This window comes from Mauremys mutica, chromosome 24 (genome assembly GCF_020497125.1).
Source record: "Mauremys mutica isolate MM-2020 ecotype Southern chromosome 24, ASM2049712v1, whole genome shotgun sequence".
In the NCBI taxonomy this organism is placed as follows: Eukaryota; Metazoa; Chordata; order Testudines; family Geoemydidae; genus Mauremys; species Mauremys mutica.
In genome coordinates this window covers 10804561-10819717 of record NC_059095.1, presented here as the reverse complement: position 1 = coordinate 10819717, position 15157 = coordinate 10804561, and positions in this window count along the sequence as shown.

Below are 15157 nucleotides of genomic sequence, written 5' to 3'. Positions count from 1 at the left end.
TCAATACATTGCACATATCAACAGAGTTACTTGGGGTTTATAGCAAAATAACCGAGAGCAGAATATGGTCAATTAATTGTCAAGGGATTAGGAAGAAATTCCTCATAGGGGAAGGTTATTCCATAATTGTCCATTTGGGGATTTCTTGCAGCTTCCTCTGAGCCATCTGGTACTAAGCAGTGTTGGAGAAAGATCACTGGACTAGGTGGACCATTGGTCAGATCCAGTCTGGGGGTGGGAGTCCTATGTTCTTATGTTTTCATACGTGTTGGCAAATTGCTGTGGGCGCATATGGCACCATTGTAAATAATTAAGAAGAAAAGAACGTCAGAGAGGGAAGGAGGGACTAAAGGAATGCAAAGGGGAAGAAGGAAAAAAAAGAAGGGAAACAAATGCAACTTTAGAGTTAATTAGTGTTTGAATTGAATTTATGCATATTCAGTCCTACGTTTTATTTAGGAGCAGCTGTCAAGGATGTGATTTTTTATTAGGGCTGTCAAGCAATTAAATAATTTTGGATGTTTTCTACATTTTCAAATATATCGATTTAAATTACAACACATTACGAAGTGTACAGTGCTCACTTTATATTTATGTTTGATTACAAGTATTTGCACTGTAAAACAAAAGAACTCATATTTTTCAAATCACCTAATACAAATACTGTACTGACATCTCTTTATCGTGAAAGTTGAACTTACAAATGTAGAATTATGTACAAAAAAACCTGAATCCCCAAATTAAAACAATGTAAAATTTTAGAGCCTGCAAGTCCACTCAGTCCTACTTCTTGTTCAGCCAATCACTCAGCCCAACAAGTTTGTTTACATTTGCAGGAGATAATGCTGTCCGCCTCTTGTTTACAATGTCAACTGAAAGTGAGAACAGGCGTTCTCATGGCATTGTTGTAGCCGGCATTGCAAGATATTTACGTGCCAGATGTGCTAAAGATTCATATGTCCCTTCATGCTTCAACCACCATTCCAATGGATGTGTCCATGCTGATGACAGGTTCTGCTCGACCATCCAAAGCAGTGCGGACCGACGCATGCTCATTTTCATTATCTGAGTCAGATGCCACCAGCAGAAGGTTGATTTTTTAATTTTGGTGGTTCAGGTTCTGTAGTTTCTGCATCTCAGTGTTGCTTTTTTAAGACTTCTGAAAGCATGCTCAACACCTCGTTCCTTTCAGATTTTGGAAGGCACTTCAGATTCGTAAACCTTGGGTCGAGTGCTGTAACTATCTTTAGAACTCTCACATTGGTACCTTCTTTATGTTTTCTGAAATCTGCAGTGAAAGTGTCCTTAAAATGAACAACATGTGCTGGGTCATCATCCGAGACCACTATAACACAAAATATATGGCAGAATCGCTGACCTGGGAACCAAGAGTAGGAGTGGGCTGATAAAGTTTGCGGATGACACCAAGTTGGGAGGTATTGCAAATTCGGAAAAGGATCGGGATATCCTCCAGGGAGATTTGGATGACCTTGTAAACTGGAGTATTAGTAACAGGATGAAATTCAATAGTGAGAAGTGTAAGGTTATGCATTTAGGGATGACTAACAAGAACTTTAGTTATAAGCTGGGGACGCACCAGTTGGAAGTAACGGAGGAGGAGAAGGACCTAGGAGTCCTGGTTGATCGTAGGATGACTATGAGTAGGCAATGTGATGTGGCCGTTAAAAAAGCTAATGCGGTCTTGGGATGCATTAGGCGATATATTTCTAGTAGGGATAAGGAGGTGCTAGTCCCGTTATATAAGGCATTGGTAAGACCTCATTTGGAGTATTGTGTGCAGTTTTGGTCTCCCATGTTTAAGAAGGATGAATTCAAACTGGAACGGGTACAAAGAAGGGCCACTAGAATGATCCGAGGAATGGAAAGCCTGTCGTATGAAAGGAGACTTGAGGAGCTCGGTTTGTTTTCCTTAACCAAAAAAAGGATAAGAGGAGATATGACTGCACTCTTTAAATATATCAGAGGGATAAATACCAGGGAAGGAGAGGAATTATTTCAGCTCAGTGCTAATGTGGACACGAGGACAAAAGGATATAAATTGTCAGTCAGGAAATTTAGGCTTGAAATTAGACGAAGGTTTCTAACCATCAGAGGAGTGCAATTCTGGAACAGCCTACCAAAGGAAACAGTGGGGGCAAAGGACCTCCATGACTTTAAGATTAAGCTAGATAAGTTTATGGAGGAGATGGTATGATAGGATAACGGGCTTAGTCAATAGGTCAATTAAGTGCCACACTGGTAATTAGTACAATGGGTCAATGATAGGATATTGTTAGCCTTTTTCCAGAGGGTATGGCTGGAGAGTCTTGCCCGCATGCTCGGGGTTCAGCTGACCGCCATATTTGGGGTCAGGAAGGAATTTTCCTCCAGGGTAGATTGGCAGTGGCCCTGGAGGTTTTTCGCCTTCCTCCGAAGCATGGGGCAGGGGTCGCTTGCTTAAGGAGTGGGTGGATCGGCTTATGTGGCCTGCATCTTGCAGGAGGTCAGACTAGATGATCATAATGGTCCCTTCTGATCTTGAATTCTATGATTCTATGTGGGTAAAATAGAGCAGAGGACATACAATTCTTCCCCAAGGAGTTCAGTCACAAATTTAATGAACGCGTTATTTTTTTTAATGATCATCATCTGCATGGAAGCATTTCCTCTGGAATGGTGGCCAAAGCATGAAGGGGCATACGAATGTTTAGCATATCTGGCACATAAATACCTTGCAATGCTGGCTACAAAAGTGCCATGCAAATGCCTGTTCTCACTTTCTGGTGGCATTGTAAATAAGACAGCAGCATTATCTCCTGTAAATGCAAACTTGTTTGTCTGAACAAGAAGTAGGACTGAGTGGAGTTGTAGGCTCTGAAGTTTTACATTGTTTTGTTTCTGAGTGCAGTTATGTAACAACAACAACAACAAAATCTACATTTGTAAATTGCACTTTCACAACAAAGAGCTTGCACTACAGTACTTGTATGAGGTGAATTGAAAAATACCATTTCTTTTGTTTATCATTTTTACAGTGCAAATATTTGTAATAATACAATTTGATTTCAATTACAACACAGCATACAATATATGTGACAATGTAGAAAAACATCCAAAATGTTTAATACATTTTGATTAGTATTCTATTGTTTAACAGTGCGATTAAAACTGCGATGAATCACGATTCATTTTTTGAGTTCATCACGTGAGTTAACTGCAATTTGTTGGCAGCCCTCTTTATTATGTATATATATTTTATTTTGCCAGCCCTTCTTTCTTTGATCTTGTTGGGTGTGGCCCAAAGAATACTTTGCTGAGGGCAAGCCCGCCCCGCTAGTTACCATGCTATAGAGTTGCCCAATACTTGCACAATTTATTAGCACTGCAGGCAGTTATGCAATTTAAATTAGTAAAAGATGTGACAGCATAGCCCAGAAGCCATTTTTCAAACTCTTAGAACAATATCACCAATTCCAAGCATTCACAAATAGCGCATCAGGTACCCCTAAAATAAAGAGATGGGCTGGGGAAAAAATGAGATTTTTGGAAATAATAGGTTTTGCCTTCTGGTGTTTGAGCCTTTCGGCTTCATCTTTTCAAGCTTTCCTGCTAAAAACGTTCCTCGTTTTTTAAAAAACGACAGCTGAGAGTCTCACGTCATCACAGAACTCCAGGAGCTGGGTCGCTAAGAAAAACACCAACTATTGTTAGACTCACAATAAAATGGTGAGAGAGAACAGAATTTTGTAATTAACATCTCACTCCTCTGCCTCTGACTCAGCCAATGACTCTTCCTCACTGAGGAACAGCCACTAATCAGCTATTTCTAACGATATGGCTACACTAGCACTTTCGTCAGTAAAACTTTTGTCAGTCAGGGGTGTGAAAAAAACACCCTCCTGACCGACATAAGTTACACCAACAGACAAACCGGTGTGGACAGTGGTATGTTGACGGGAGATGCTCTGTGGCCAACATAACTACCCCCGGTCGATGGAGATGGTTTAATTATGCTGACGGGAGAGCTCTCTCCCGTTGGCATAGATTGGCTACACAGGAGACCTTACCATGACGTAGCCGCAGTGGTACAGCTATGCCACTGTAAAATCTCTAGTGTAGACATAGCTGAAGTGATCAATACACCATGCCTCATAGTCTTTGTCCAGCAGAAAATGTGTATCTCTTTTCCTCACATGCTTTCAACAGGATTTGGGGGCACCCAAGAAATGCAGGCTTAGAGCATTGGGGGTGGGGGGTATATGTCAGAGGCCTTATTGTCCGAATTTATTTGTAGTTTTCAGGCTTGATTCTGATCTTTCTTCCACCATGCTAGAATCATAGAATCTCAGGGTTGGAAGGGGCCTGAGGAGGTCATCTAGTCCAACCCCCTGCCCATATTGCCCTAGAGTGAAATTAATTGTGGGGATAGCAGTCATGGAAGGCCCTAGAATCATAGAATCATAGAATCATAGAATCTCAGGGTTGGAAGGGACCTCAGGAGGTATCTAGTCCAACCCCCTGCTCATAGCAGGACCAAACCCAACTAAATCATCCCAGCCAGGGCTTTGTCAAGCCTGACCTTAAAAACCTCTAAGGAAGGAGATTCCACCACCTCCCTAGGTAACCCATTCCAGTTCTTCACCACCCTACTAGTGAAAAAGTTTTTCCTAATATCCAAAATACCTGCTGTTCTGCTGCTCTTGGAAGCAGTCAGGGCTGCACACGTCCTGCAGCTGGCATTGGTCAGCACCACACCCGATCTTCATACACCCCAAACAGAGGTTCCTCTAACTGATGATCCTTGTTACCATCGTATCTGAGCACCTCTCCATTTTTAATGCATTTATCCTCACAGCGCCCCTGTGAGGCAGGGCAGTGCTATCGTCCCCATTTTACAGATGGGGAACCGAGGCACAGAGAGGCTAAGGGCCAGAGGTTAAAAATTACTTCAGTGCCTAGTGGGATTTTCAAAAGCATCTAGGTGCCTAACTCCCATTTAAATCTGAACACCATTGACAATCTGGCCCTACGTGACTTGACCAGGGTTACACAGGAAGCCTGAGGTAGAGCACGCAGACTTGAACCTGTTTCTCTCAAGTCCCAGTCACCCACCGGGCGACCCTTCCTTCCCACATGCTGGATCTTTCCACCCTTCACAATGACACACAGCCAGAGGCCACAAAACCCTACATAGAGTGGCTGTGAAACAGATCTGCCTACTTGCCGGTGAGTTGAGGGTGAACTTTGCCTTCCAGCGCCCACGTCCCTTAGCTTTGTGATGGGGTGGTGACTGCCACACCATTAATGAGCTGATTGTCTGAAACAACTTGGAAAACATATTTACCAAATCTTCGCCGTTCACTTTTAAAATGAGCCATAAATATGATCTAGGATAAAATCAATGGCACCATCATCCTTTGTCCTTCTCAAGCACCTTTGTCACAGGGCAGCTTCTCCCTGCGAGTAGACTGGGCCCAGCAGTGTCAGAGCAGGTGAGCCCAATCCAGCCAATTAAAAGGGGCTGGGCTACACCTGGGCCTATGAAGAGCTGATGGAGGCCTCGCAGAGGGAGAGGGATCGGGCCAGGCTGTACCTGGGGAAGGACAGCCATGTGGAGTGGAGCTAACAGCTGCGGCAAGTCCCTAGAGCAGTGGGTCTCAACCCAGTTACCATTGTGGGTCGCATCCAATACTACCTGTATGGCCCTGAGGATGTCACATGGGCCGCAGCTGTGTGCTGATTGGGCCGCAAGCGGCCCGCGGGTTGAGAACCACTGCCCTAGAGCCAGGAGCCAGCCAGGTGCTCGGGCAGGAAGGAAGAGCTGAGCTCACTAGAAGTAGGAAATCGCCAGGGACAAGGTGCCGTAGACTCCTGGCAGGGGTGGCCTGAAGCAGCCTGAGAGCAAAGAATGAGCGTTTTCTGTTTGCTCACTTCTGAAAAAGAATAAACCTGCTGCTTGAAAGAGACTGGGCGTGGCAGTAACATACTTGGCCGATAGCTGGGAAGACAGAAGCACCCGCTTGGTGACAGCCTTTAATCTGAGGATCTAAAACCACGTTACAAACACTAATGACACAACCCCCCTCTTCTCTGGTTATCATCCCCCTGGCACAGATGGGAAACCAGGTAGAGAGAGATCGGGTACCGTGACTTGCGCCAATCTCACACAAGTCCCAGGCAGATCTAGAAATAGAACCTAGGAGTCCCGAGTCCCCTCAAGTCCTTGTTCATTGTGGTGGTTCTGTGCCCCACTCAGGAAAAAACATAAATAAAATCACAGAAAAACCAAACATGCCGTCAGCCACTGTGGTATGTAGTATAACCTGTGGAGATGTGATTTCAGCCCTTCATTCTTAAAGAAAAAGTACGTTTCTAGCCCTCGTGGCTGTGGAAAAAATGTGAAGCCAGTGCAGCCTAAAGGCTGGAAAAGCAGAAGGCAAAAAGAACACCAATGCTATTATTTTTACAGAATCTCATGATTTTAAAGCCAATCTCATGACTTTTGGTGAGCCTGACTCAGGGTTTTTGAACAACTGGGGTTGGCAATACTATATAATAATGGCTCCAAAGCAGCCATTGCAAAGGTGCTGGTACTTTTAACAGAGTGGCAGAGAACTAAAGGGCCTTCAGTTAATGCAGGGGTGTGCAGCTAAAGGGAACCAAAGCAGAGCTAAACTCTTGTCCTAAAACCACAGCCGCGTACTCAACCACTACCCAATGCTCCTTTTCATAGATGACTACAGTGCTTGTCCATAAGGGATACAGCATGACGGATGTGAGAGTTATTTGAAGAGATGTGAATGAGAGGAAGGTACAGAAAGTGCCATTGAAAACACAGTAGCGGTCCCTCCACCGTGATTGTGGTACTAATGGATCTCCTAAGTATAGGGGTTACAGCAATTACCTGGTATGGTGATGGTTGAGTTGGCAGTGTGACTACCGTACAGTGGCTCATATACACAGATACCTAGAGAGTGATAAAAATACATTATGGAAACACCCCCCTAGAAATAAATATATGCAACCAAATAGAAATGCAATTCCACATTCAGAGAAACCCAGGATGGCTCCCTCACAGCTACATGCCCTTGGAATAAGAGTTTATTTAAACATTCAAACAGGTGAGACGCATGAATCATCAGCCACATGATGCCTTCTGGATCCAGGCATGTTCAAAAATGACTCACCGCCTATTGGCAGCTCCATGCGCAGAGGAGCCTCCAGGGTCAGAGAGACACATGCCAGGAAAAGCGACGGGATAAGTGTACATTCTCCCCAAGCCGCTCAGAGGGATCAGGTCATGCACAGCGAGTCATCGGGAGCATGTTGCGTAGCAGAGCTGCTAAATTAAGTAGATGAAGTCTCTTTCCAGGGATCTGGGGGAAAAAAAATAACCGCCACCAACTCAGAAAGTCCCCAATGTATATTGTCTGTAACCCAGCCATCACCAGAGCACCTCGTTGCTAAATATTGTTGTTAAGACACATGAAACACCATCCCTAGCTGAGCTGTTTGTGGCGATTGAATCCGAAAGCATGAACTACTGCCTGAACCAAGGGATCTGAGCTTGAGTAGCAGATACACACACCTCCGCCGGCCGTTAGAGGGGGACAGAGCCACACTGCGCTACCGGGGGTAACACTTGCCAAATTAGCCCAAAGGGTACCACCCTGTCCTTGCTGGCCTGTGGTTCAGCCCCCTAATACTTAGCTTTTAGGCACAAGTGTCGGAGAGCAGCCTGATGCCCCAACCAGGTATGCAACATCAAAGTAGGTGGGGAGAGGAGCATTACCGGAGATGATTCTCCATCATAGCAGAAGAGGGACCAGATAAACTCCGGAGAAATTGAGAGGAAGGCAGTTCCTACCCCTAAAGACAACCATTGTCTGGGCTGTCATGCTAATGAAAGGGGCATGCTGAGCACTCTGGAAATCCCTTTGAGTAACCTAGCAATCAGCAGTGAAGGCTGCCATGGGAGGAACCACCTCTGGAAACGATTCAATCTCCCTGGCCCATTGTATCCTTGGCCTCCCAACTGAGGCCATCAGCCAAGGTGCCAATTGCAATGGTGTTTATTTTGTGATGTGGCCACCTCGCTGCCGGAAACTGGACTGAACCTGTAATTAGGGCTGGGATGAGCCGATTTTTGTTAGTCAAGAGTGTGAGCTCAACTCTCCATCCCACCTCACCTAAAGTCCCCGTAGCCAAGTCCCCCCTCATCTCATGGAAGGATGTACTCATTGGAGATCAAAAAATAATTATCGATAAACAAAAGGTGGACAGGCCAAGCCCTTCCAATTTATCAAAATGAGAGAGAAGGACCAGGAGTGCATTGATCCTTTTGAGTGTGTTTCCCATTCCTTCCCATTCATTTCCCATTCCTCCCCTGCTACTGCTGGTTTCTTCGTTTAGATTCTCCCTTTTATTTCCCTCATTTCACACCCCTGAGTCTGCCCTGCTGGACTCCTGTGCCTGTTTCCCTGCTAACTTCTTCTTGCCTCTTCCCTGTCTCTCACTCCTGCTAATATCAAAGTACTTTATGGTCTCCATCTCCCTCCAGCTAACTGCCTAATTCCAGCGGGGTTATCACCACTGCCCATCTCCAGCTGCCACCAGATCTCCTGAGCCCAGCGGGCCATCCCATCTCACCTCACAGCGAACGTGCTGTTGGCTGACTGGACCACACCAAAGGATGGGAGATTGCTCCATGCGCACCCCATCACCACCAACTCGTTCCGCGCAAGCAGCCAAGCAAACGGTCCAATGCTAACATCTTTGGAACGTGCTCCCAGGCCGTTGCACTGACGTTCAACTCTGGTCACGTAGCGAGGAGAGAGCCTCCATATCCTGCTACCGAGCCCCCAAGCCAGAGCTAAACCAGACTAACAGGTCTGACATTCCGTCCAGGCGACATGGTGACGCTTACCCATTTTCTGGTACGTGACATTTATGCCATAATGCAAAGCAGAGATAGGACAAGCTGGGCCTGCAAGCTGCACAACATCGGTCACTATCATTCTACTGCACTTTACCTTCTCCACGTCCCCTCTTCTCAGTGATCACTCTTGAGTCAATGTTATCTGGAGCTCTTATATGGCCATTTCTCTCTCTCTCGCCATCACTGAAGTGCAGCCACCTCTGGGGTGGAAACACAACAGCCATTCTCCGCCGCCAACGCTCCAGGAAGGAATGCCAAAACCAGCACATCCAGTTCAGTCTACTGGAGAAACAGTCACGGGCTGTAAGTGAACAATAATGATAAACAGCCTCCCCAGCCTTTCCTGCCTCAGTGTTCAAAAGCACCTGTGGGTGTTAGACACCTCCCACCCTTTGAAAGCCTCGCCCCTTGTCGCTAATCTCGTTTAGACTGTAGGCGTGCTGGGGCAGGGCCTTGCTATATTTCCTCTGGGTGGGCTCCACAAAGGTCATTAGGTGCCTCTTGCGATCCACAGAACTCCTGCTCAGGTGCCGCCAAACCATAAAGACACCTAAGTGCGCTTAGTGCCAAAGTTTTTTCCTCCGAGCAGGCGCACGGCAGGCGCCTGGCTCCTGCCTGAGCCCACGTACAATTTACACATCGGGAAAGACTGGGGTTCGGCCTGACTGTGTCACACACAAGGGCCTGATCTGGTAGGTGCCCACTGAGCACACCTAGGATCAGGCCCCTCAGGTGAGTTCACACTTAACAACCGGGGGGGGCTGCAATTTAGCCTACTGATCAGGGTACTCACCCCGGGTGTGGCAGACCCCCATTTCAGTCCCCCTTCCTCCTGGGAGGGGAGATGGGATTTAAACAAGGCTCTTAGAGGAGAGCCCCAAGCTCTGGGCTGCAAAGTCGTTCTGATCAGCTCTCTGGCCCCATGACTATTTCCATCTGCCATTGTTTAATTAAAGTGGAACAACTTCAATAGGTGCAACTGAGGGAGCCCCGCAGCCGAATATCCCATATGGGTTAGAGCACCCACCTGAGAGGTGACAGATTGCTGTTCAAATCCTCTCTCTCCCCTGGAGGAGGGGGGACTCGAGCCAAGGGTCTCCCCCACGCTGGGTGATTACCCGAGTCACTAGGCTAAAGATGATAAGGGAGGGCCTACCCTCAAGCTGCTTTGTTTCAGGTCCCACATGCAACTTAGGCAGCTGAATGCCCATCTTCCCCTGGTTCATGGCTTGCTAGCAGACAGGCACCTATCGCTCCCCATGCATTGCATAGGAGCCTCGGCGTCTAACTCAGGTGTTGTGGTCACCGTGTTGTTCCCGAGATTTTCTAGGCCCCTAAAAGTTAGGTGCCTACGCTTAATAAACAAGAAGAATCTACAACTTAGAGCTGGACTATGGCTGTGGGATCTTTGATAACCACGAATGGTCAAGACCTTGGTGTCACGTCTCAACAGAAAGGCAGCACCCCCAGTGGCAAGAGCACCCCCAGTCCTCCTTTTGCTGGATCAGTAACCCCACTGGCGTGAGTATCCGGGTATTTCTTGGAGATCGCCGGTCCTAACACTCACCGTAATGGCCACATGTAGCTTGTGAGAGGCGATGAGCACGCAGGTGGAATGGCCTCCCATTCTAGAGGGCTGCCTGTCTCCTCTCTGGCGTGTTAATTATTTCAACTTGGCCAAGCCTGACCTCCTCCTCCTCTCTGTTGGCACTCAGGGTCTGCTCAGTGGCAACACACGGGGGTGGGATTCTGATCTCCTGCACCTAATTAAGACTGAAGAGCGGGGAGCTGTGATATGTTCCGTGGTGTCACCCGAAGATCACCCAATCTAGCAAGTAACTGTACACCACATGCCCTGCAACTGACCCGGGCTGCAGTTACATTCTCCAGTGCTACCATGATAAATAACCCTGCCACTGCCGGTTATCTGCATTGCGCTAACTCACTCCAGCGTGGGAGGAGATCAGATTCTACATAAGGCTGAGCTCTGCTCAGTTCCTGCTGGGGAATTGTTTATTATGCAAATTGCTGTGCACTTATTTATAGCTCTGTCCCCCCCCTTTAGGCCCTCCCCATCAAGAGAGATTATTTTGAGGTGATGCTAAAGCAGTCGAAGGGCTTGGGCTATTTTAATGTTGCATCGGGGCTATTTTCAGAACTGTCCTCCTCTGCTTATGCTTTGAACTGGCTTCCAAGTTCCGGGCACTCGTGGAGGTAGGAGAAGCTTGGGGAAGAGAAAGAAAGAAAGAGAATTTCCCGAAGAGCTTTCAATTTAAGCTCTGTGACCCTGCTGCCATTGGAGTCTTGACTTCAGCAAAGCTTTTGATAGTCTCCCACAGTATTCTTGCCTGCAAGTTAAAAATGTATGGGATTGGATGAATGGGCTATAAGGTGGATAGAAAGCTGGCTAGATTGTCAGGCTCAATGGGTAGCGATCAATGGTTTGATGTCCAGTTGGCAGCCAGTATCAAGCGGAGTGCCCCAAGGGTCAGTCCTGGGGCCGGTTTTGTTCAATATCTTTATTATGATCTGGATGATGGGATGAATTGCACCCTCAGCAAGTTCGCAGATGACACTAAACTGTGGGGGGAGAGGTAGATACACTGGAGGGTAGGGTCCGGGTCCAGAGTGACCTAGACACATGGGAGGATTGGGCCAAAAGAAATCTGATGAGGTTCAACAAGGACAAGTGCAGAGTTCTGCACTTAGGAAGGAAGAATCCCATGCACTGCTACAGACTAGGGACCGAGTGGCTGGGCAGCAGTTCTGCAAAAAAGGACCTGGGGATTACAGTGAATGAGAAGCTGGATACGAGTCAGCAGTGTGCCCTTGTTGCCAAGAAGGCCAATGGCATATTGGACTGTATTAGTATGAGCATTGCCAGCAGATCAAGGGAAGTGATTATTCCCTTCTATTTGGCACTGGTGAGGCCACACTTGGAGTATTGCATCCAGTTTTGGTCCCCGCACTACAAAAGGGATGTGGATAAATTGGAGAGAGTCCAGCAAAGGGCAATGAAAATTAGGGGGGCTGGGGCACATGACTTACGGGGAGAGGCTGAGAGAACTGGAGTTATTTAGTCTGCAGAAGAGAAGAGTGAGGGGGGATTTGACAGCTACCTTCAATTACCTCAAGGGGGATCTAAAGAGGATGGAGCTCGGCTGTTCTCAATGGTGGCAGATGACAGAACAAGGAGCAATGGTCTCAAGTTCAGTGTGGGAGGTCTAGGTTGGATATTAGGAAACACTATTTCACTAGGAGGGTGGTGAAGCACTGGAATGGTTCCCTAGGGAGGTGGTGGAATCTCCTTCCTTAGAGGTTTTTAAGGCCCGGCTTGACAAAGCCCTGGCTGGGATGATTTAGCTGGGGATTGGTCCTGCTTTGAGCAGGGGGTTGGACTAGATGCCCTCTTGAGGTCTCTTCCAACCCTAATATTCTATCAGTCAACAGCAAACTTCCCATTGACTTTAACCTGGCCGACATCTGGCTAGATAAAGACTGCATGGCAGGGAGAGTCTGAAGAGGTTGTAGGGGAGGAGGTCAAGGGAGGAAGGATTTCTGGGAGTAGAGAATTTTAAGGAGTGATTTAAAGGATGGAACTCGGTGCGCAAGAATTGGAAGACCGTTCCAGTAGAGGACACCAGGCTGGAAGGCATGAAGCTGAAACCTGGGAGCAGTTGAGTGGATCTGTAGGGAGAGTGGGTTAGAAGGACGGAGCAAACGGCATGGCATGACCAAAGCAACGGGAGGAGAAAGGCAGGTGTGGCAGACACATTTAGGACAAAATGGAGGGGGAAGAAATGTGAGAGGTGGGGAGAAAACCTGTCTTGAGCCACGACAATTACCTTGCTGGCTAATCACGCTGGCCTGTGGCATCACTGAATGGTAAATGGGGAAGCATGTGTTTACAGGACAGCTTCTCTCCTGTTATGCTCCTGAGTGGGTTCGTTTGACGCAGCTGCTGAATTCAAACGTTGCAGGGAGAGGAGGAGAGGGGATTGGGCCATGCCCATGACACTCTTGCCAAGGTCGTACAAAGAGTTGGATTGTGAAAGGGGAAGAACGAGGTGGCCCTACAAATCTTCCATGCCCATTGACTTGAATGGGAGCAGAGTTAGCCCAGCACCGCGTGCTTTCAAAAGCCCACGGCTTCTACTCCTTTCTCTGCCACTAACTCATTTGTGCCCTAGGCCGGTCACTAACCCTCTGTCCCTTTGCTTCCCTGTCTGTAAAACAGGCTTTGGAGGAAGGTGCTGATTGTTATCTGACGTGGGGGCGATCGTAACTAGAATGGTCCTGTTTTTAAAAATAAAAAGTTTTGACCATAATGAAAATGTTGGTGGAAAATGTTCGTTTCAGTTACAATTTAAAATTGTAAACAGGGAAATTGAAAACCAAGCATTTTTTTCATAGGAGATTTAAAGAAAGCAGCATTTTAAAATATTCCTGCAAAAAAACATTGGCACCCTTAAATAGGGTGACCAGATGGCCTGTTTTTATAGGGACAGTCCCATTTTTTTGGGACTCTTTCTTATATAGGCGCCTATTACCCCACCCCCTGTCCTGTTTTTTTCCACAGTTGCTGTCTGGTCACCCTACCCTTAAACAATTTGTCATGGACCAGGCTACCCCCCACACCTGCAAAAGGGAATTAGCTCCTTTTTTCTGACCACATCAAAACCAGCCACCTATTAAAAATCTGCTGTGAATTGGGTGAGTCATGCAGTTAGCCAGAGCGCCTGTCTGAACTTCATCGGCTTGTGTGTGTGGGAAGACCATTGGCAAAGAGCCACAGTAATACATCAGCAGCCCCCCCACCCCAATCAGCTCCCCCCATCCCTACTCCCAGCGCCTCTCACCCACCGGCAGCCCTGCCGATCAGCACCTCCCAATCAGCTGTTTCGTGGCCTGCAGGAGGCTCTGAAGGGTGGGGGAGGAGCGATGGCATAGCAGGCTCAGGGGAGGGGGTGGGAAGGGGTGGAGTGGGGGCAGGGCCTGTGGCAGAGCAGTGAGCCCCCCCCCCGGCACATTGGAAAGTTGGCGCCTGTAGCTCCAGCCCCAGAGTCGGTGCCTGTACAAGGAGCCACATATTAACTTCTGAAGAGCCGCATGTGGCTCCAGCACCACAGGTTGGGCCCTGCTGGCTTCGAACATCCAATCACTCCCCCGGCCAAGGCAGGGCTGAGTCCCTAGAGCACATTTTAGGCAGTTTAGACCAAAAAGCCCAAAGCGACAGTGGAGGGTTTTGCTGAAACAGACAGAAGCTTCCTTTGCTTAGTTTCATCCAATTGCTCTGACACCCCCCCTCCCCAATGAAATAGTTCTCCCCCTCCTTAGAGCTTAGCTTAAGCTGCAGCTTTTTCCTCCTCCGAGCCATGCTCCCCCGACCAGCTCTGAACGAACTCACTCCGAACAGGGCACCCAGAGCTGAATGCAGCACTCCAGGCGCTGTCCCGCCAGAGCCAAGCATACTGGTGCGGGGACGGGCCCTGCTCCCGCATGTGATGTGCGGCACACTCACCTATTCAACAGGAGTGGCTCCAACACTGCAGCCTGAAGCAACCAGCTGCAGGCCTGATCCATGCCACTTTACCTCACTCTCAACTCAACGGTCAGATTTTCAGGGCAGGCAGAAGCAGAGCAGCTGCCAGCTGAGTGCGCCGACAGCCAATGCTGGGCACCCCACGGCAGAGGGCATCAAGCTGAGCACCAGCACCCTGCCTTGAGCTCAGCTGCCAGACCAGTGCTGGAAAGGCCCTGCCCTCCCGGCAGTTTACAGCTTGATCCCTCTCTAAGGTGCTGGTGTCATTACAAGCCAGGATCCTTTGGCATCTGCAGCCTAAAGTTACCTTGCCCCCCCTGTCACTTTGCAAACCTGGGTCTGGCCGCCTCAACGTTCCTTTCAGCTCTTCCTGCCTCTCTGTCCCACTCCTCAGCCGCTTTGCAGAGTGGTTTCCCTCTAGACGTATTAGCGACGTTGTACTTTTCCAGCTGTGATTCTAATCTCTGAGCACTCGAGAGTGTTTGCTGCCCTCATCTTTTCCCCCCCATTTAGCATCATCTGCAGATTTCACTGAAGGAATCATTCCCCCTTCCACATCACTGATGAGGATGCTCAGATGGATAAGACCTAACCCCAGAATCTCCTGCAGGGCCGTAGGTTTTAGTGCACCGATAATGGTCCCGTTGTTCCACAACACGTACGGAGCCCTGATCTGT